General features: G+C 45.4%; 1 long non-coding RNA gene across 1 annotated transcript; it reads right to left on the reverse strand.

Moving 5' to 3' along the window:
- Positions 1 to 2,862: 2,862 nt before the first annotated feature.
- Positions 2,863 to 24,069, reverse strand: LOC147109129 (uncharacterized). The gene is made up of 3 exons (XR_015080412.1): positions 23,988 to 24,069; positions 4,449 to 4,588; positions 2,863 to 3,064 (listed from the first exon to the last, which is right to left on the reverse strand). It is a non-coding gene; the product is annotated as an uncharacterized LOC147109129 (long non-coding RNA).

A 24,069-nucleotide genomic window follows, 5' to 3' on the forward strand; every position in this document is an offset into this window, starting at 1 on the left:
GTCCTGGGTCCTTTGCTTTTTGTGGTATATATCCAATGATTTGGACTTGAATGTAGGAAGTATGATTAAGACGTTTGCAGATGATATAAAAGTTGGCCGTGTGGTTGATAAGGAAGAAGAAAGCTGTAGACTGCAGGAAGATATCAGTGGACTGGTCAGGTGGGCAGAACAGTGGCAAATGGAAATCAATCCGGAGAAGTGTGAGGTAATGCATTTGGGAAGGGCTAACAAGGCAAGGGAATGCACAATAAATGGTAGAAGTGCAGAAGATCAGGGGGACCTTGGAGTGCATGCCCACAGATCCCTGAAGGTAGCAGGATAGGTAGATAAGATGATTAAGAAGGCATACGGGAAACTTGCCTTTATTAGCCGAGGCATAGAATATAAGAGCAGGGAGGTTATGCTTGAACTGTATAAAACACTAGTTAGGCTGCAGCTAGAATACTGTGTGCAGTTCTGGTCACCACATTACAGGAAGGATGTGATTGCACTAGAGAGGGTGCAGAGGAGATTTACGAGGATGTTGCCTGGGCGGGGGAATTTTAACTATGAGAAAAGGTTGGATAGGCTTGGGTTGTTTTCTTTGGAAGAGAGGAGGCTGAGGGGAGACCTAATTGTGGTGTATAAAATTATGAGGGGCCTAGATAGAGTGGATAGAGGGGTTGATAACCAGGGGGCATAGATTTAAAGTAATTGGTAGGTGATTTGGAGGGGATTTCAGAAGAAATTTTTCACCCAGAGATTGGTGGGGATCTGGAACTCACTGCCTGAAAGGGTGGTAGAGGCAGAGACCCTCATCACATTTAAAAAGTACTTGCATATGCACTTAAAGAGCCATAACCTACAAGGCTACGGACCAAGTGCTGGAAAGTGGGTGGATAGCTTTGTCGGCTGGCATAGACAAGATGGGCCAAATGGCCTCCTTCTGTGTTGTAAATTTCTATGATTCTATGATTCTCATAATCATAATAATCAACTTTATTGTCATTGTTAGTGCACAAGTGCAGTACAACGAAATGTAGGCTTGCGGCTCCCGAGAGTGTACATTTAGATTAAGACATTTAAACATTCAACATTCATTTGGCTTGTAATACATTAATGTAAACATAATAAAGTGCATTGGCAGATGTGCAGGCTTTAGAGTTTATTTGTGGAGTTCAGTAGGATGACAGCCCTGGGAAAGAAGCTGTTCCTAAATCTGGTCGTTCGGGTGCGAATGCATCTGTAGCGTCTCCCAGATGGCAGGAGGGTGAACAGACTGTGGCTGGGGTGGGTAGGGTCTTTGATGATGGTCCGTGACCTCCGTAAACAGCGTTTCTGGTATATGTGCTCTATGGTCGGTAGCCGGGTGCCGGTAATGCGTTGGGCAGTTTTGGGCAAGTAAAGAAACAAAAGATGAGTCTAGAAGTGGTGTAAATGGGAATGGCAGAAACATCAACAGATGCCATGTGAAAAAATAAAAGCAGAGTTCATGGTCTCAAATTGTTGAACTCGATGCTGAGTCCAGAAGGCTGTAAAGTGCCTCATCGAAAGATGAGGTGCTGTTCCTCAGAGAATTTAATTCTCCACTCCACTCCCACTCTGACCTCTCCATCCTCGGCCTTTTATACTGTTCCAACAAAGCTCAAAGTAAGCTTGAGGAACAGCATCTCATCTTTCGATGAGGCACTTTACAGCCTTCTGGACTCAACATCAAGTTCAACAATTTCAGACCATAACCTCTGCTCCTATTTTTTCACATGGCAGCTGTTGATAATTCTGCCATTCCCATTTACACCTCTTCTAGACTCATCTATTGTTTCTTAACTTGTCCCATTACCATCTCCTTTTGCCTTGCACCATCATCCCTTTTGTCTTTTATCTCTCCTGCCTTCCATCCTATCACAGACCTTCCCTTCTGTTCTTTCCTCCCCTCCCCTTCCCTCCCCTCCCCCCTAATAGATTGCAGAGGTACTAGACTAGTTAACGAAAATCATGTTACTTATCAGTTTGGTTTTGATTTGAAATGTAAGAATATAAGAAGTTTAGGTTAGCTTTGGCTGAGATGTGTTGCTTTGACCTATAAAATGGCTCCATCATGACATGAAATGGACTAAATTATAACAGTGTGCATTAGGGGCAATTTTACCCGAACTCGCTTGTCGGGATCAGATGCAATGCTAGTTGTACACCACACCCGATTCCGTAGGTTTCCCGCTCAGCAAGTTAGGTTGTCTCACGACAAAACTATATCAGGAATTCTGAGAGCATTCAAGAAAATTGAAGGAACAGCAATTTTGAAGTTGAAACTGATGAGGCACTGGACATATACACATTTGCTAATAGTTCAAAACCTGAGACGAATCTGTAGTAGAAACTGCAAATTTTTCCAAGTGAAAAGAAGAAAGAAAGACTTGCATTTGTATAGCGCCTTTCACGACCACCGGACATCCCAAAGCACTTTTAGCCAATGAAGCACCGTCACTGTTGTGAGGTAGGAAACATGGCAACCAATTTGCGGACAGCAAGCTCCCACAAACAGCAATGTGATAATGACCAGATAATCTGTTTCAGTGATGTTGAATGAGGGATAAATATTAGCCAGGACACCTGGGAGAACTCCCCTGCTTTTCTTTGAAGTAGTGTCATGGGATCTTTTACATTCACCTGAGAGAGCAGACGGGGCCTTGGTTTAACATCTCATGCGTAAGACGGATCTCCAACAGTGTCAGCCTAGATTTTTGTGCTCAAGTCTCTGGAGTGGGATCTGAACCCACAACCTTAATGACTCAGAGGCAAAAGTGCTACCAACTGAGCACTGGCTGACACTATACAAGTGGTACAAAAGATTTTAATTCTAACCTTGTTTCCTGTAGCTCAACTGGAATGAATGATTTTATTGTATAACTAAGGCAGTCAACTTACAAGCAGACAAATGTAAACAAGAAAGTTGCTTATGAAAAATTAGACCAAACAAATTTCCCTCTGAGCAGGTAATATTATTATAGACAGTAACCCGATAGTTCAATTGGAATGTTATTTCTCCTTTCACTTTAATACTACATCCAACTTTAGATGGTTTCTGCTGAAGATAAAAAGAAATAAAATCATTTTGCAATTCTATAATTATAAATAATCAAGGTAAAATAATGTGATTATTGCAGTGTGCTTTGCTTCATCTATCTGCCTCAACAGTCACTGGCATTTTTTAATTAAAGTAGAAAATGCTCAACAGATCAGTCTGCATTTGAAAGAGAAAGACAGTTTAAAATTTTGAGTGTGGCCCTTATTTTTGTTAGTCAAGGGTATTAAGGGTTACAGAGCAAGGCAGGTAGATGGAGTTAAGATACAGATCAGCCATGATCTCATTGGATGGCGGAACAGGCTCGAGGGGTTAAATGGTCGACTCCTGTTCCCAGGTTCCTATGTTCATCAGAATGGTTCATATTTTGAGTAAGCCAAAATATAAATTTATCTTTCTCTTTCAAAAGTTGTTGTGTATTTCCAACAATTTTTATATTCATGTCAGATTTCTTTTTAATCCCATAATGAAAACCTTCAGCCCATTCAAGTTCACAACAGCCTGGAAATTGCGGTCGGAGGCTTGCCACCCGCATACGCCTCCGAAGCACAAGAAAACTCCTTACTTACCTTGTGTCTCCGGAGCTTCGTACTCTTGCGGTCCTGGGCCTGCAGGCGTACGCCCACGTAAAGGTCCACGTATCCCAGGGGCGCACACAGTGCACCAGCATCCCTGGGATCACGTGGGCCAGGCCAACCAATGACAAAGGGGGATTCCTATTATGCTTATGGGGATTCCATTTACGTACGGATTCCCCGTCAGCATAATAGAGATCAACTAAAAAATACAATTTCACAACACTGAAATAAAAATAATTGATCACACGTTCAAAATTAATTAAAATACCATTTAATTAAACATTAAGTAAATATTTAATTTTTGAAAAATAAATTTAAGCATTTTTAACTGGGACAAAATTGACCTACACTAATTTTAAATGTAAGTGAATGTTTAAATCATTTAAGAGAAATTATTTTAACATTTATTTAAACCCTTACACTGGTAAAAGAAGGCCTTATGCTTGCTTTTACCAGGCATATGGGTTTGGTGGGTATTCGCTGGGCAGTAACTCTGTGCCAACGAAAGTGAATTTACAGCGGATGGGTACGATCCCTCAAGGAGAAACTTGACAGATTGCAAGTTCCAGGTTTTCGCGCATGTGCATCGCAGGCGGATACCCAGAACTTGCAGGGCACTTACAATGGCTTACGTTGTGCGTACACCATCATAGGCCCCGTAAAATCTGGGTAGTTAGTTTAGTGCAGTCAACATTGAAAAAGTTAGAATAGATCTTTCAGAAGACTTTGCTTCTTATAATATTTGATGGCAAAACAGCTTAATACATGACATTACTATGATGTATCTCATGACATTATTATGTACTTACCAAGAACAACGGTGGCATTGTCCCTAGATACTATAAGAGATAGACTGTTATGCTCCACGAGATCTACTGGCCTTGTGGACTGATGCATGAGATCATTGGTAATTCAGCATTCATCATGTTCTTGCTCCTTAGTTCGCCCACTGTAAAAAGACGGATGGGGTGATTTTCTTTAGTCGATATGTGTAGGGAGATTGTAAACAAAATATGGGAGGATTTCCTCTGGTCAATATTAGTAGTGAAATTGTAAATGAAAAATATTTATAACACCAGAAATTTCAATCAAAAGAAAACTTCCTGCATTTGCTCACAATATCACTACACGTAGTGACCAAAGCAAATTGTCCCCAATCATCTTCACAGAAGGCAGACAAAATATTCAATATGTATTCCAGTTGCACCTACCTTGCTGGTCGGGAATGAATCCATAATTTTATTCGACTAAACAAGTGAATGCCGTTCACTCACAGGAGTTGTCCCCAACCCCTTCCATTAGAAAAGGCCAAACTCATTTATTGGGTCAGAATTTGCTGGTAAAATAACATTGAGTTTAAGGCGCACGCTGTTATTATTTGTGGTGAGGAAGAGATACCTTGTGAGTTGTGAATCGCCATAAATTGCTGGATGATTTGCGCTGTTAGCACTCAACCTCCCGTGAGTTTCAAGAATTTTTTCTTTCCCTCTATTTCTCTTTCTGTTGCTGAGTTGACTCTAATTCACCCTATTTCCTTCTCCATCATTCCTCTGTTTCTTTCTCTATCCTTAAATCTCATTGGTTTAGGAGATACACTGTTGGTCCCACCGTTCACCAGAGTCCCAGCTGCCCCATTGCCCTCGCCGCCCTGTTTTCAGCTCGCACTTCCAGCAAGTTGTGGCGCAGACTTTTTTCGAGCTGAAGGATGAGGGATAAAGTTTAACGGGCCACACCATGAAATGCCCCTCTCCAGCAAATTCTGGGCCATTATTTCCATCTTGTTTAATAAAACAACAATCACACGTATTCATTCAAGACATTCCTGAGTTTTATCAGGTTGTAATCTGTCAATCAGTTAACCGTTGATACGATGACACAGAGCAGCTTCTTTTTAAAAAGAAATCTGATCAAACCCAACTTCAAAAGGCAAAAGACATATCCTAAAACTGGAGAGCATGTCAGTAAAAATAATGAGCCTTGGTACAGCCATTTGTGAGTTCTTTTGCTTCTGTCATTTTGCCATTGATAAATACAGATGTAAAGACAGACAGATAAGATTAACATTCAATCTTTTTCTTGATTAGGACAGGGGAATATTAATGATTAGCAAAGGCCAGTTGATGCAAAGCAATTCAGAGCCATCGAAAGGCAGAAATGGAGAAACAGTACTGATGTTTGGAATCATCATACGAGCAGATATGGAAAATAGAGTGAAAATTTAATCACTTCAGAAATCAATGAACAGTCAGGCTAATAGACATATTAAAACAGCAGCAAATTCAATGATGCCTCATTATGAAGCCTAGCAGGATTAGAAAACTTTATAGAGGGGCTCCTTCATTCCTGGAGGACACTTGAGCTAATGAAAGGGGTGAAAGTGGTTGAAGTATGATATTTTGTTTTGGAAGACCATAATTTTTCATTTCAAAACAAGGTCAATAAGGTAAATACTATAAATCAGAGGGTAATACAACAAAATGGACAAGGTACCAGCACAAAAAAAACCTAATTATTACTCGCTTGTAAAAACATAAAATTCAGAAATATCCACAAGGGACAGTAACTGTGGGACATTAATGAATTTAGTGTGAAGATGATGCCTCCCTAGTTCATTACTCATGTCATAACCCTTGTATATCATGTTTTATGTTTATAATCTATTGGTTTCTCCAGAAGCTGTAAAATACTGCATTGGACCACCACAGAAATATAATGCAGAGGCACTTCAAGGACAGTACAACTATTTATCCCTGCATCGACAAAGGAAGAGTCATTATTTACACACTGCATCATGACTGAGGTTAACACTGGACTGTACAGTCCCATTCAGTGTCAAAACAACCCAGCAAATACATTGGTGTGAGACTCCATGACCAATTACTCAGAGGTACACTATAAAGGAAAGAAGCAATAAAATATGTATGGCAGCCTGTACAGTAGCCTTCAGATACAACTTTCATTAGAACCATAGACTGACTTCTGAAATTTCCATTTATAGCTTTTTTTTTTTCCTATCGCTGATAAGAAGATTGCTGACCAATTTTTTGAAAAGTGCTTAGATTTTTGGAATTAAATCTTGCCAACCTTATCTAGCCTATAATTTACCATCAGCAGTTTAAATCTTGGGCATATTTTTAGTTCAATCTCCTCTACAGTGCTGAGACTTTCAAGGTTATTAGCTGCATAAGGTATAGAAAGCCTCTTTCTGCAGGCGCATGTCACCAATATTTAGAATTAGAAAATAAGGGGCCTAATACTTCTAGTTTTCTAATGCGAAAGTAGTGAAGGCCAAGGCCTGACTCACAATCTTGTCTGCTATTTCTCTTGGCCAGCAACTCGATGCAATAGCTTTTTTTGTTGTTGGTGGGGGTGGGGTGGGGTGAAAGGAAGCTTGAAGAACTGTTCCACCCCATTGGCCTATCATAAAATGCCACTGATATTTCGCCATGCAGAGGTCCACAAGCTGGACTGTTTCATTATCTTTGTAGTAGCACTCTTGATTTGAGTCATAAGGTTTGGGATCAAGCCCCACTGCAGGACTCATCCAGGCTGACCTCCAGGGCAGTACTGAGGGAGAGCTGCACTATCAAAGGTGCCGCCTTTCAGATGAGATGTTAAACCAAGGCCCTGGCTGTTATCCCTCTCGGGTGGATGGAAAATATCCCACATCACGACATGAAGAAGAGCATTTTCCAATATTACAACAGTGGCTACACTTCAGAGGTAATTAATTGGCTGTGAAATGCGTCAGGAGGTGCTATATATGTAAGTTCTTTCCTTCTCCTCTTAGCCGTCTCTGCTCCAGTGGAAGTAGTTCCAATATCTCAAGTCCCTCCTCATAACTATTGTCTCCCATCCCTGGTGTCATCCTGATGAATCTCCACTGTACACACGCTATGAATTAAATGTCCTTTCTGTAGTGGGAATGCCCAAAACTGCACGTAGTACTCTCACTGTAGCCTAACCATTGTACAAATTTATCATTACCTTTTTGCTCTTGTGCTCCAGGCCCTTATTTATAAAGTCCAAAATGCTATTGGTCTTTTTATGACTTTAATCTATATACATTTGTATGTTCAACAAATTATGTATTTGAACCCCCAGGTCTCCATCCATGCATCTACTGCATTCCATGAATCTATCCAATCCAAACTTCTCAAAAATGTCTTAAAAATTCATCAAATCTGATTTGACTTTAACAAATCCATGATAACTGTTCTTGATTAACCCATACATTTCTAAATGCTCACTAATTTGATCTTGAACTATGGATTCTAAAAGTTTGCCCGTAACTGATGTTAGACTAACTGGCCTATAGTTGCTTAGCTTATCCTTTTATCCATTCTGGAACAGAGGTGTTACATTGTATATTCTCGAGTTCCCTGGCACAAATTGTATACCTAAAAAGGATTGATAAATTGTGGCCAGATCCTCGGGTAACTCCTCTGTAGTTTCCTTCCATGCCCTAGCGTGATAGGGTCAAACAGGCAAATTAGAGCCCAACACTGTCATAGAAACAGAGAAGATAGGAGCATTCGGCCATTCGGCCCCTCGAGCCTGCTCTGCCATTTAATGAGATCATGGTTGATCATCCAAATTCAGTACCCTGTCCCTGCTTTCTCCCCATATCCCTTGATCCCTTTAGCCTTAAGAAATATATCTAACTCCTTCTTGAATATATTTAATGAATTGACCTCAACTGCCTTCTATGGTAGAGAATTCCACAGGTTCACCACTCTCTGGGTGAAGAAATTCCTCCTCATCTCTGTCCTAAATGGCTTACCCCTTATCCTTAGACTGTGACCCCTGGTTCTGGACTCCCCCGCCATCGGGAACATCCTTCCTGCATCTAGTCTGTCTAGTCCTGTTAGAATTTTATAAGTTTCAATGAGATCCCCTCTCATTTTTCTAAACTACGGTGAATATAAGCCCAATCGACCCAACCTCTCCTCATACGTCATTCCTGCCATCCCAGGTATCAGTCTGGTGAATCTTCGCTGCACTCCCTCCATGGCAAGAGCATCCTTCCTCAAATAAGGCAACCAAAACTGCACACAATACTCAAGGTGTAGTCTCACCAAGGCCCTGTACAACTGCAGCAAGACATCCTTGCTCCTGTACTCGAATCCTCTCGCTATGAAGGCCAACACACCATTTGCCTTCTCAACTGCCTGCTGCATCTGCATGCTTCAGCGACTGGTGCACAAGGACACACAGGTCTCGTTGCACTTCCCCTTCTCCCAATCTATTGCCTTTCAGATAATAATCTGCCTTCCTGCTTTTGCCACCAAAGTGGATAACCTCACATTTATCCACATTATACTGCATCTGCCATGCATCTGCCCAATTACCCAACCTGTTCAAATTATACTGGAGTTTCTCTGCATCCTCCTCACAGCACACACGCCCACCCAGCCTTGTGTCATCTGCAAACTTGGAGATATTGGGCTCGATTTTCATTGCGCCGTGGAGGCGGGCTTGGAGTCGTGCGGGGGGTTAAAATTGCAAAAACTGGTGGGCGGGACCCACCCCCGGCCTAGTTCCCAACTCCGAGCAATTTTAGCTCAGTCGTGTCTGATGGTCCCGACTCCGTCCCGCATCCAACAGGCGGGACTGGTCGTTAGGGCCCTTAACAAGCACTAAATGGCCTCTATAATCCTATTTTGAAAGGCCCTTGCGAATTTAACCCTTTTCCCACATGAAACATGTCTGGTGGGAAACACGAATGTGAAACCTGATGGGAGCACTATTGGATTGCTGACTATCAACTACAGGTCAACCATTAGAGAGGAGATTTGATCAGCCATGATTTGCAGGTGGCAGGACTTAGTGGTCTCAGATCTGGGGCAACTTTTAGAAGGCTTAACCACACCTGTGGAAGGTGGGAGCCTCACACCCATCTCCAGTGTGACCACCTGGGAAACCCGTCTCGCCACCTTCACTCAGTGCTTCCTCAACGGAGGCATATACCAGAAGCATGGGAGCCATTTATTTCCTTCCCATCTGGGCATTAGAGGAGCTCGAGCACCAGCCGCAGCAGCAGCAGAACCAAGAGCAACAGCAGCACCTGCAACAGCAGCTGCAGCAGGAGCACCGGGCTGCTGCTCACCCATCTGAAGCTGCACAGGCCAGAAGGGGCCAGCGCCTGGAAGTGGTGGGAGAGCACCTTGCTACACATCAGGGGGGCCATGGGGACCCGTATCTGCAATGGCAGTCCTACTCAGAAGGACTTCCATGAAGGTCTGGTTTCTCTGTTCAATAGATGCCCATCGCTCCTCAAGAGATGTCATTCTATTCTGAACAATGACCATGTTTTCCATACCCTGGCGACTAAGCTCCTCCATGGCCGTAGCTATCCTCTCCTCTACCGTAGCCATCCTCTCCTCTACCGTAGCCAGCCTTACCATGGAGGTAGCAATCCTTTCCATGGAGATAGCCATCCTTTCCGTGGTGATGCGTTCATGCGCCAATGACTCCACAAAGGCTCTGCTCATGTTCGCTATGGACTCCTCCATTCGCGCCACACTCGCAGTGACCCTAGAGACAAAACCTGCCAGAGACTCCTGCATCTGTGCCTGGAGTTCCATCACCTCTGATCTTATGGATGTACCCAGAGGCAGAGGGTCGACATGCTGCTGAGCCGAGCTGGCAGAGTCCTGCGCCCTCCGACTAGGACTCTCCACTGCTGTCCCTGTCTCTACAATCTGCTGATGCTCACTTATGAGCTGTGATACACCAGGTGACAACACTACTCTATGTCCTGAAAGTTCCACCGAGGTGTGAGTGTCGGCGCTGGTGCTGGGTGCGCTGAATTCTGCTGATGCTGCGCCCTCAGAAGTTGCAGCTTCCTCTGAGGAGTCTGGCTGCTCAGCCTCTTCTTCTTGGCTAGGGGTGACGGATGCTTGTGATGGTCCTGTGGGGGAGTAAAGGAAAGAGTCAGAGATGTGATGTAAAGGCTACGTGCACATAGCTTTTTGCACATCCTCATAAGATGGTCGGGAGCAGTGAGACCGGAGACCCAGTGAATATATAAACTCACTTTCGCGGGCTTTTTTTACAGAGGCTGGTGTTGGGAGCAGTGAGACCGGAGACCCAGTGAGTATTTAAACTCACTTTTGTGGGCTTTCTTTACAGAGGCTGGTGTCGGGAGCAGTGAGACCGGAGACCCAGTGAGTATTTAAACTCACTTTCGCGGGCTTTCTTTACAGAGGCTGGTGTCGGGAGCAGTGAGACCGGAGACCCAGTGAGTATTTAAACTCACTTTCGCGGGCTTTCTTTGCAGAGGTTGGTGTCGGGAGCAGTGAGACCGGAGACCCAGTGAGTATTCAAACTCACTTTTGTGGGCTTTCTTTACAGAGGCTGGTGTCGGGAGCAGTGAGACCGGAGACCCAGTGAGTATTTAAACTCACTTTCGCGGGCTTTCTTTACAGAGGCTGGTGTCGGGAGCAGTGAGACCGGAGACCCAGTGAGTATTTAAACTCACTTTCGCGGGCTTTCTTTGCAGAGGTTGGTGTCGGGAGCAGTGAGACCGGAGACCCAGTGAGTATTTAAACTCACTTTCGTGGGCTTTCTTACCAATCTCAGACCGGCGGCGGCGTTCCAGAAGCACGTCACAATTCAAAACGTGATGCGGGCAGGAGGGAGCAGCTGATTGGTTGAGTACAGCCAGGGAGTATTTATACTAATCTATAGTTTGACAGTTAAGGTTCACAGTTTATAAAGTATAGAAGGTCTTAATTTTTTTTGTGGTTGTAGTTTCTAGCGCTAGTGACCAAGTGCCCTTGAGTATATCATTTACTTGTAGTGTAATTGGTGGTATTGATTTGATTTAAGTTAATTTAAATTAATTGAAGGGTAAGTCATGGCAGGACAGCTCGGTGCCTTGGTATGCTCCTCCTGCACTATGTGGGAAATCAGGGACATTTCCTGTGTCTCTGACGACCATGTGTGCGGGAAGTATATCCAGCTGCAGCTACTGGCAGACTGCATTGCGGCGCTGGAGCTGCGAATGGATACATACTGGAGCATTCGCGATGCTGAGGACGTCGTGGAAAGCACATTTAGGGAGTTGGTCACACCGCAGGTAAAGGCTGCACAAGCAGGAAGGTAATGGGTGACCGCCAGGCAGAGTAGTAGGCGCTGGCAGGTAGTGCAGGGGTCCCCTGTGGCCATCCCCCTCTCAAACAGATATACCGCTTTGGATATTGTTGGGGGGATGGCTTATCGGGGGAAGACGACAGCAGCCAACTTCCTGGCACCATGGGTGGTTCTGCTGCACAGGACAGGAAGAAAAAGAGTGGGACAGCTATAGTAATAAGGGATTCTACTGTAAGGGGAATAGATAGGCTTTTCTGCGGCCGCAAACCAGACTCCAGGATGGTATGTTGCCTCCCTGGTGCAAGGGTCAAGGATGTCTCGGAGCGGCTGCAGAGCATTCTGGAGGGGGAGGGTGAGCAGCCAGTTGTTGTGGTGCATATAGGTACCAACAATATAGGTAAAAACCAGGACGACGTCCTCAAAGCTGAATATAGGGAGTTAGGAGGTAAATTAAAAAATAAGACCTCAAAGGTAGTAATCTCAGGATTGCTACCAGTGCCACGTGCTAGTCAGAGTAGAAATAGAAGGATATTTCAGATGAATACGTGGCTAGAGGAATGGTGCAAGGGGGAGGGATTCAAATTCCTGGGACATTGGAACCGGTTCTAGGGGTGGTGGAACCAGTACAAACTGGACAGTTTGCACCTGAGCAGGACTGGGACCGAAGTCCTAGGGGGAGTGTTTGCTAGCGCTGTTGGGGAGGGTTTATAATAAAATGGCAGGGGGTTGGGAAGCTGTGCAGGGAGACAGAGGAATGGGAAACAAGGATAGAAGCAAAAGACAGGAAGGAGAAAAGCAAAAGTGGCAGGCAGAGAAGTCAAGGGTTTAAATCAAACAGTAAATAATAATTCAAAAGGTCTAAGAGTGTTAAAAAAACAAGCCTGAAGACTTTGGCCTAGAAATTGAGTGGGCTTTGCGCCCATTTTGCGGCGCTAGAGGTCATTGCGCTGGACTTACAGCCGGTTCAGAAATTCCCTGGGGCCCTACCATCGGCGGTAGACCGGTTGCGCTGCGTCGGCACCGATGACGTCATCGGTGTGCGCAGCGTCCCGGTTGCCGTGGTGACGGGCCCCAGTGCCGAAATTGAGTTGCGGCCGCCTCGCCCGTGGCAGCCGCAACTAAGACTCTGGCAACCGAGTCTTACAGGAGTTTGCGCCGGCGCATTAAGGTCGCGCGGCGGCCGGCCGCTTTCCCGCCGGCCGCCTGCCCGCACCTCCCTCCCCGGACTCCTCCACCACCCCCCCGCGGAACAGATGCTTCTGGGCTGCGAGCCCGGCACTTCCCCGAGGTGCCGGGCTCATTTTTGTGAAGATTTTACCGGCCAGCGGGCGGGTGCAGGCAGCTCCTCCTTAACTGAAGGAGGAGGCCTGCACTTCCCGAGCCTGCCGCACCGCATCGGGCGCCGCAGCGCCGGAATAGCGCCGCAATGCGGCAGGTAGCGCCCATTTTCAGGCGCAAACACCCTTCAGTAGCGCCGGCAGCCGTTTGGGCGCGGCGCTACTGAATTTTTGGCGCGCGCAGGGGGACTTAGCGCTGGCGCTAACTTTCCGGCGCTAAAGCCCTGGCGCGGCGCCAACTGAATTTCTAGGCCTTTGTGTCTTAATGCGATGAGCATTTGTAATAAGGTGGATGAATTAGCTGTGCAAATAGATGTAAATGGATATGATATGATTGGGAATATGGAAACATGGCTCCAGGGTGACCAAGGCTGGGAACTCAACATCCAGGGGTATTCAATATTCAGGAAAGACAGGCCAAAAGGAAAAGGAGGTGGGGTAGCTTTGCTGGTTAAAGAGGAGATTAACACAATTGTAAGGAAGGATATTAGCTCTGATGATGTGGAATCTGTATGGGTAGAGCTGAGAAATACCAAGGGGCAGAAAACTTTAGTAGGAGTTGTATACAGACCCGCAAACAGTAATGCGGAGGTTGGGGGTGGCATTAAATGGGAAATTAGAGAGGCATGCAAAAAGGGCACAGCAGTTAGCATGGGTGACTTTAATCTACATATAGATTGGGCTAACCAAATTAGTAACAATACTGTGGAGGAGGAATTCCTGCAGTGTATACGGGATGGTTTCCTGGACCAATATGTCGAGGAACCAACTAGAGACCAGGCCATCTTAGACTGGGTATTATGTAATGAGAAAGAATTAATTAGCAATCTTGTTATGCGAGGCCACTTGGGGTGGAACGATCATAATATGATAGAATTCTTCATTAAGATGGAGAGTGAAGTATTTGATTCAGAGACTAGGGTCTTGAATTTAAATGAAGGAAACTATGATGGTATGAGGCGCGAGTTGGGTAGGATGGATTGGGGAATGTTACTTAAAGGATTGACGGTGGATAGGCAATGGCAAACATTTAAAGATCGCATGGATGAACTACAGAATTTGTTCATCCCTGATTGGCATTAAAATAAAACAAAAAAGGTGACTCAACCGTGGCTAACAAGGGAAATTAGGGATAGCATAAGACCCAAGGAGAGGACATATAAATTGGCCAGAAAACGTAGCAAACCTGAGGATTGGGAGCAGTTTAGGATTCAGCAAAGGAGGACAAAGGGATTAATTAAGAGGGGGAAAATAGAGTATGAGAGGAAGCTTGCAGGAAACATAAAAACTGACTGTAAAAGCTTCTATAGAAATGTGAAGAGAAAAAGATTGGTGAAGTCAAGTGTAGGTCCCTTGCAGTCAGAAGCAGGGGAATTTATAATGGGGAACAAAGAAATGGCAGTCCAATTAAATACATACTTTGTTTCTGTCTTCACAAAGGAGGACACAAATAACCTCCCAGAGATGTCGGGGAACATAGGGTCTAATGAGAGGGAGGAACTGAATGAAATCAGTATTTGTAGGGAAATGTTGTTAAGGAAATTGACGAGATTGAAGGCCGATAAATCTCCAGGGCCTGATAATCTACATCCTAGGGTACTTAAGGAAGTGGCCCTAGAAATAGTAGATGCATTGCTGGTCATCTTCCAAAATTCTATAGATACTGGAACAATTCCCATGGATTGCAGGGTAGCTAATGTTACCCCACTATTCAAAAAAGGTGGTAGAGAGAAAACGGGGAATTATAGATCAGTGAGCCTGACATCGGCAGTGGGGAAAATGCTAGAGTCCACTATAAAAGATATAATAGCAGAGCACTTGGAAAACAGTGACAGAATCGGACAAAGTCAACATGGATATATAAAAGATAAATCGTGCTTGACTAATCTACTGGAATTTTTTGAGGATGTAACTGGTAGAATAGATAAGGGAGAACCAGTGGATGTGGTGCATTTGGACTTTCAGAAGGCTTTCGATAAGGTCCCACATAAGAGATTAGCGTGTAAAGTTAAAGCACATGGGATTGGGGGCAAGGTACTGACTTGGATAGAGAACTGGCTGGCAGACAAGAAGCAAAGAGTTGGAATAAAAGGCTCTTTTTCCGAGTGGCAGGCAGTGACTAGTGGAATACGGCAGGGATCGGTGCTAGGACCGCAGCTACTCACAATATATATTAATGATCTAGACGAGGGAACTAGATGTAATATCTCCAAGTTTGCAGACGACACAAAGCTGGGCGGGCGTGCATGCTGTGAGGAGGATGCTGAGAAACTCCAGTATAATTTGGACAGGTTGGGTAATTGGGCGGATGTATGGCAGATGCAGTATAATGTGGATAAATGCGAGGTTATCCACTTTGGTGACAAAAACAGGAATGCAGATTATTATCTGAATGGCAATAGATTGGGAGAAGGGGAAGTGCAACGAGAGCTGGGTGTCCTTGTGCACCAGTCGCTGAAGGTAAGCATGCAGGTGCAGCAGGCGGTTAAGAAGGCAAATGGTATGTTGGCCTTCGTAGCAAGAGGGTTCGAGTACAGGAACAAGGATTTTTTGCTGCAGTTGTACAGGGCCTTGGTGAGACCGCACCTTGAGTATTGTGTGCAGTTTTGGTCGCCTTATCTGAGGATGGACGTTCTTGCCATGGAAGGAGTGCAGCGAAGATTCATCAGGCTGATACCTGGGATGGCAGCAATGACTTATGAGGAGAGGTTGGGTCGATTGGGCTTATACTCACTGGAGTTTAGAAGATTGAAAGGGGATCTCATCAAAACCTATAAAATTCTGTCAGGCCTGGACAGACTAGATGCAGGAAGGATGTTTCCGATGGCCGGGTAGTCTAAGGATAAGGGGTAAGCCATTTAGGACTGAGATGAGGAGGAATTTCTTCACCCAGAGAGTGGTGAATCTATGGAATTCTCTGCCACAGAGGCCAGTGGAGGCCAGTTCATTAAATATATTCAAGAAGGAGTTGGATATAATTCTTAAGGCTAAAGGGATCAAGGGATATGGGGAGAAGGCAGGGACAGGGTACTGAATTTGGATGATCAGCCATGAGCTCATTGAATGGCGGAGCAGGCTCGAGGGGCCGAATGGCCTACTCCTGCTCCTATCTTCTATGTTTCTATGTTTCCATCTGTTCCAGCTTCACAATCATTATCAGCAACTCATGCAATGTCAAAGAGAGGGATGGGAAACTTTTCTGCCACCAGCTTGCTGTGTTACACCCGTCTGTCCGTCCCCATGCGCAAATCATCCTCAATGCCCATAATTTCCAGGATGGCCTCCTCCCAGGGGGTCAGGTGGGCTATTGAGTCTGTCCCTCCTCCTGTCCTGGCTCGCTCTCTCCTGTTGTGAGCTCTCTTTTCCTGCAATGAGGGAGACAAGTGGAGGTTGAGTGAGAATGAGGGAGTGAGTGTAGAGATTGCATAGCATAGATACTTAGAAGGAGACAAAGATGGAGTGAGGTGGCAAGACCAAGGGCCCTCCCTGTGTGTTGTCAGTTGTGTTCAAAGCATCAGAGTGATAGGGAGTGTGAGGGCTGCATGGTCGAACAGTTACGTGAATGTGAGCATAGAGAGAGAGGGAATGGGTAAGGGTGCATGGATGTCAGTGTCAAGTGGGATGTGGAGGAAGAGATTGCTAAAGCTGAGTGCTGGTGAGGAAAGGCAATGGGGATCAGATTGAGGGTGATGGGAAATTCATACTCACTTTTCCAGTGCGCTGAAGGTCATGAAATCTTTTCCTGCACTGTATCCAGGTTCTGTGGGTGACTCCCAAGGAGTTGACCTCCTCAGCCACCTGCATCCACACTGCCTTGGTCTGAATGGGAGGCCTCTTCCTCCCTGATGAAGGGAAGAGCACCTCCCTGTTGGCCTTAGCCCCATCCACTAATGCCTGCAGTGCCACCTCATCAAAGCGAGGCGCTGATCTGACCCTCCCGCATTCATATTTGCTGCAGCTCCCTCACACTGCACAGTCAAGAAGCTTGGCAGTTTGCAGAAGAAGCAAGGCTTGCTGTGGACCTTAAATGCTGCAGCAATGATGACGTCATTGGAGGGGTCTTTCAGTTATGCAAAACCCATTTGCAAAGGCTTCCCACACGTTGGAAATCAATTGGCCAATTCAGTTAAAATTGCATCAATCTCCCACATCCATTTAGATTCGTGTGGGAAACACGAAATTTGGATCACACAACACCATCCCGCAGCTGAGTTAAAATCCCCCCCAAAACATCTAGACCTAGAAATTCAGTTGGTAGCGCCAGCGATTAGCGCCTAAAGAGCCCGAGAATTGGGGCGTTACCCAATTTTCGGGCGGACGCAGTGAATATAGCACCACCTCCCATATTGAATATCCTTTTAGCACCGGCGCTAACTCTTTGCGCGCGCCCACGGGCGCAGGCAGATCATGACGCCATTTCAGTGTGCAACGCCTTTTTGGCGCCCCGGACCGGATATTCGGTGGCGCCCGCAACCTTTCCGCCTGGCGCTATTAGTGACAGTTGGATGGAGCGTTCCCAGGCCCTTCTCGGACTCGGGGAGCGCTATTTAAAGGGGACAGCACTAGTATAAAAGCTGCAGCCATTTGGGCTGGCCATTCTGATCGTTGCTGGAGAGAGTTGCTGACCTTCTGTTGGGCAGTACTTTTCTCATTGAGCCTTTGGAGGCACTGGCACTGGCAGCTTGAGGGCTCGGCTCCCGAGCTGGTGATGCAGCATCTGAAAGCAGGGAGGTGGAAGAGTGGCTTTAGCAAAAGGACAGCTTACAGCAAGGGATGCCAGATTGCGGCAAGGCTATGACATGGGTCCACAGTGAGCAAGCATGCTGGCGGGGGGAACAAGTGGAAGGAGACAGTTGTAAAAGGTGAGAACCTTACCATCGCTGTCGACAATGGGGTTGGCAGCTGCAGTGGTTACAGGACCACTCAGACGTCCTCCAAGAATCTGGTGGACTCTCTCCTCGAGATCCTTGAGAGTGACCACTTGTGGAGGTCCTCCACCGGTGCGAAGCTGGTCTTTGCCAATCCTCGCCAGCTTGGACTGCAGGGGAAAGGAGGGGAAGTTATGTTACCTGATGCCCTGAGTGATCATCTCATGCCCCCCATGGTGCAAGAGCCCTTACATGATGCCCTGAGTGATCATCTCATGCCCCCCATGGTGCAAGAGCCCTTACATGATGCCTTGAGTCAAATGTGCATGTGTGTGCCCAGAAAGGGCCATGGGTGCTTGCTGGCAGATGGCCAATGGGGCACAGGTCACCCTGTAGATATAAAGTCAGGTGCAAATGAAGGGATGCAGAAGTTTGCAGAAACAACACCCACCCTCACGACCCGAGTGAGGTCGTTGAATTTCTTTCTGCATTGGAAAGGGCTCCTGGTCACCATGCTGCTGGAGTTGACCCTCTGGCATACATCCCTCCAAGCTCGTCGGTCGTCCTTATGATTCGGCCTCCTGCCATTGTCTGGGCAGAGAACATCTCGCCGGCGCTCCACTGCGGCCACCAATTGCTCCAGAGCCTCATTGGTGAAGCGCTCTGCTCTCTCTCTCACCTTCTCCATCTGGTCCATGATTTTAGTGCCAGAGAAGGGCCTGCGCTGATTCTGAGGCCTGCAAGGCGCAGAGTGTGGATGCTGAAGCTGACTGACCCACCCCTTTAAGAGCTGGCCGGCGCCTGGAAGTCTCGTGGTCATCGTTAACTGAGAGCACCTGCGCTGCGCCCGTCCGCTCCGATATTGGGTTGCGCCGGAAGTTTAGCACCTTAGGAGTCCTGTGTAACGCCTGAATTCACGCCTCAATCACCTTTAGGGGCGATGTAACCCGATATCGCGCCAGGTGGCGATAAGTTGCGTCTGGCTATAAACTTTGCGCTGCGCCAATTCTAACGCCCCAAGCAGGGCTATACCCAATTTCTAGGCCCTAGTTCCCTCATCTAGATCATTAATATATGTCCTGTGAGCTTCTTTCATCTGGCTCCGCTTCTTCCCATATTAAGCACACAAAGCCAGTTTCAAGTATAGTTAAAACAAAAGCAAAATACTGCGGATGTTGGAAACCGAAAATAAAAACCGAAAATGTTGGAAATACTCAGCAGCTCAGGCAGCACCTGTGGCGAGAGAAACAGTTAACGTTTCAAACCTTTCATTAGAACCAGTTCTGAAGCAGCATACCTGGAGGGATTTAGACTAATCAAGAACTTCATATTCACTGTGCAGAAGCAGCAAACTGTACCTTTCTCACCTGCAGGCTCAACGTTTCCAACACCCTCCTAGTGAGTCCCCTGAATTCAACTCAGAGCTTCACTGCCTGTATCCTGTTCAGTACAAAGTATCATTTACCTGTCACTTCAGTCTTCATTGGTCTCCATTGACTCACTGTCCCTCAGCATATTGATTCCAAAATCCTTATTTACAGTTTTCTTCATGGACTCACTCCATTCTGTAACCTCCTCCGACCTTACATCTCATCTTGTAGCCTCCTCTCTCTGAATCTGGCATACTGTGCTGCCCCCCTCCCTCTACTCAGCAATGAGTGACAGATCTTCAATCATTATGCCCCTGCTCTCTGGAATTCTCTCCCTAGAGCTCTCTGCCTTGCTCCAAAGTCTCTGCAAAACTCTTTGACACCTTTGATCATTCTGCCAATCCCTGCTCTATTCAGCTCATTTGTGAACTGTCCCGCTGAGCTAACAGTACTAGTTAAGTGCAGCTTTTTGTTGTTCCCATTTAGCTTCTGCGGCACTATTTTAAACTCAGCATTCTTCTTTGCAGGAGTCTGTTTAGGTTCTTATCTGTTTTCTGCATTTATCACTCTTTCATATGTTAGTGATCTGACTCATACAGGAGTCTAACAAAATGCGAAATCAATTGACCATGAATATATCAGAGCATGCGATCCCTCTCTGGAACATTCAAATAGCTCAGTTGCTAACTGAAAGTCACATGGAATTACACTCTTCCCTGCAGTGTGCCCCAAGTCAATTAACCCTTTCTGTACACTTTCTACTGTAAGTGTCCTATACTTAAAGGACCAGAAATTCGGGTCGGGGGCTTCCCGCGGGTGCAAGCCTCCGACCTGCACTTACCTTGCGCGCCGGCCGTTGAGCTGTGGGCCCGCGTGGGATTCCGATCCTGGGCCTGCTCCAGCTGCCGGCGCGCAGTGCTTGCATATCCCAGGTGCGCAGTTAGTTCGATGCGTCCCCTGGGATCACGTGGGCCATGGAGAGCCAATCGGAGCAGGGAATGCTCCATTCATAAGTCTGACAGGAAGTGCTGTCAAACTTAGAAATACTACGGGCCCCTTCTTCTTACAAAACATCACTAAATCTTCAAATACATTTTTAAAAAGCATCACATTTTTTAAATAAACTATAAATTACATGAAATAACTATTTTAAACAATAATTTAAATTTTTGAAAAAAATAATTTTATTTTCTAACGGGGCTAAAAATAAACTTACCTTTCTTTAAAGTATTTAAAAATAATAAACCTGTGGAAAACTGTTTTAATTTTAATTAATTCACCACTTACCTTGTAAAAAGCAGGCCTTACGCCTGCTTTTTACATGTCTAACTTCTGGAGACTTACCCTCCCGGGAAAACCTGTAAAAAAAAATGAAGTTCGATGCGCACGCGCAGCCTCTCCCGTGCACGCGTTCGAACTCTGAACCCCTTCGTTCAGAGGAACGGAAGTGCCGGTTTCCCGCGCATGCGCAGTGCATGCAGGAAACCGGCACTTCCATTGGGCTTACGGGTGAGTACCCCATGCGTACTCACCCGTGGAGACCCGAATTTCTGGGCCAAACTGTATAAAATCACTAAATAACCTGGCACTCCACTTTTCCTTAGCACCGCTCATTATATCGATTCAGTGTAATTTTACGGTTACGATAGCATAGTGGTTATGTTTCTGGACTGTTAATCCTGAGGCTTGGACTAATGATCCAGAGACATGAGTTCAAATCCCACCACGGCAGCTGGGGAATTTAAATTCAGTTAATTAAAAAAAAATCTGGAATAAAATACTACCGGATTGTCGTAATAACCCATCTGGTTCACGAATGTCCTTTAGGGAAGGAAATCTGCCGTCCTTACCCAGTCTGGCCTATATGTGACTCCAGACCCACAGCAATGTGGTTGACTCTTAACTACCCTCTGAAATGGCGGCTCACCACGACCTTCTCGAGGGCAATTAGGGATGGGCAATAAATGCTGGCCTTGCTAGCGACGCCCACATCCCAGGAACAAATAAAAAATACTATCTTCTTGCATGATTTATAGCAATGACACTAAACTGTATGTGATATTTGGAATGTATAAATAGAAAAGAAAATTGGGCGGGGTGTAAAATGGGCTGCCGATTTGCTATCAGCCCATATTGCATCATTGGCATTGAGCCACCGTAACCCCCCTCCCGTCCCAATAAAGTGTCAAATTCTGACACTGGGAGGTTAAATTGGGTACCATTGTACCTCCCATTATCACCTCTGGGGGGCGATAACGTGCCGCTAACTACTTACTGCCTGGGCGCAGCGAGAATATCGCCTCCCGCTAAATTCGGTGGGAGGTTTGCAGCGGCGGTATGGCATTTCGCACGGCGATCGTAATGTCATCACTGTGCGCATCGCCCCGGTAGCGCCGCGGACCCGAACTTCGGTTTCGGCCCCTGCAGCATCGCTGGCCGAAAACACCAGCAGCTGCAGGAGGTGTTCATCGGGAGGCCGGGCGCTTCGGGGACAATACTTAAAGGCGAGGTGGCTGAGGTAGGAAAAAAAATACTGAATTGCTCGTTTTCTGTTTTATTTTCTTTTTTCCCCAGCCATCCATCAGCCCGGCACTCTGCTGCAGTGCAGCGGGCTGATCGGGCCGGATCGCAGCTGCCGTCGGGGACGATGTAAGTTTTGCCCTTGCAGAGCCTGCAGCGATGGCCCTTCCCTTTAAGGGAGTGAAGGAGCTTTCCAACGTGGCAGCGGTGCACGGCCCAGTGTGCAGAGCTGCTCACCTACCGCCCCGCCTGCTGCCTGTTGTGTTCCAGGAAGGAAGTGGAATGCTAAATCAAGCGTTCCACTTCCTTCCTGGAGCACAAAACCAAATTTATTTTGAAGTTGAGAAACATCAGTGCCTGGCGCTAATCTTTTCAATTTTTAAAAGTTAGCGTCCCAAACGGTGCTATAATGAATTTCTCCCCCAGGAGTGTTCTGAATCTTTTGTTGAATAGACAAAACAAAACAAAAAAATTTCAAGATCTGTAAATATTTAAGGAAATGTCCATCACACTTTAGGTATTACACTTTGTGACACATTCCGTATTGCTCTTTAAAGAAATATGTAAAAAAGACAAAGAAAGCCAGTTACTTCCTATTGCCCTCTTGTGACCTGAAGCCAAGAATTCACCAGCAGTTCCCAATTTCAAACTTCTTTCACTGTCAGAGATTAGCCTCTGATTGACCTTGGGATGTGCCTATTTACAACAATTAGTCTTTATGGCTGTAAAGAAACAAAGTAGACGACGCACAGCTCCACCTTAGGAGCAGAATAATACATTGATCATTATATATACTGCTTCTCTCATTAGAGAACAGCAATTCATCTGACTTAACATGGTACACACATATATAGTACTAATACATTTCCTAACTGTGATGCTCAATGTTAAGTCAGATAAATTGCTGTTCTCTATTGAGAGCAGTACACCATGTAACATTCAATGTATTGTGCTGCTCCTAAGGTGGAGCTGTGTGTAGCCTACTTTGTTTCAGAACTCCTTGATTCCCTCAGTTTTATTTTCCTCCCGCAATCTACAGGCTTTCAAATCCAAGCTTGTCATCACCTAACTTAATTTACTTGGTATTTCCTTCTACTCTTTTTAATCTTGATGCTGTCCTGTACTATCTATCTTGGCCCTTCTCCTTGCTTTCTTCAAAATAATCATTTTTAAAATTCTTGTTTTCGTTTGGTAGGAAAAAAATGTGTCTGCTGCTCTGGAGAGAGAAAAAACAACATAGCTAAAATAAAAGCCAAAATATGTTTAATATGAAAGAACAATGATTGCAGTAATGCTGAGTACACATGTGAATGTCATCCTCCCAATTACTAATTGCATAGCCCTTGGCTACACAGTCAGAAACAGAATGTAGCATGATACGTAGCCCCATGAGTGGACTGGCCTCATAATTTATGGTGACAAAGTCTGAATTGAACCACAGGCAGCACCACAAGATAGTTATTGCATTGCATGCCTCCCATACAGCAATATATTCCAATGAATATCTATTTTAGTTTGGAAAATCTAAACTTAGACCTTGTAATAATGAGCTGAAATATCAAACAATTACCTACTACTTGGTCTCACTAATATTCTTCTTTAACCAGTCTCCTAAGTGTATAAGAGTGGCTGGATACTAAGCTGTCTGATGATCACTCTGGCAGAAGCACTTCACCTTGGCCTGATACTTTATAGAATATGGCAATGGGAAAGTCCATGTCCTACCACTGTATGGCGCAAAACCATGGCTGTGAATTCGTAATGCAGACGAGACGTTGAAGCACATTTTAGGACGAGCTAATCCTCCTTCCACATTTATACAACTGTACTATTTCGGGCAAGGACATTACAGGTACAAGGCCAGATTTACCCCTACTGGATAGTTAGTATAATGCTGTTCCTCGTGGTCATTGAATGTTACAGCACAGAAACAGGCCATGTTTTTCTCCACGTGAGCCACTTAGCCACCATTCTCCTACTTTAATATTCCTTTTTTTCAAGAAACTAATTTTTAAGACAATTTATGTACTCTGTGGCTGAGAATTCTACAATCTAACCACCCTCTGTGTAAATTTGTTTTCTAATCTGCCCTTTCTGTCAGTGTCTTGCATTGTCACCCTCTTGCCAATCAGTGGAACCAATCCGTCACCATTTACCTTATCAAAATCCATCACAATCTTGAAGACCTTTACGTGGTCACCTGCAAGTTGCTCCCATGTCAGAGTGATAGTGCAATCT

Source organism: Somniosus microcephalus, chromosome 12 (genome assembly GCF_052327205.1).
Source record: "Somniosus microcephalus isolate GS21.2 chromosome 12, FLI_Smic_1.0, whole genome shotgun sequence".
In the NCBI taxonomy this organism is placed as follows: domain Eukaryota; kingdom Metazoa; phylum Chordata; class Chondrichthyes; order Squaliformes; family Somniosidae; genus Somniosus; species Somniosus microcephalus.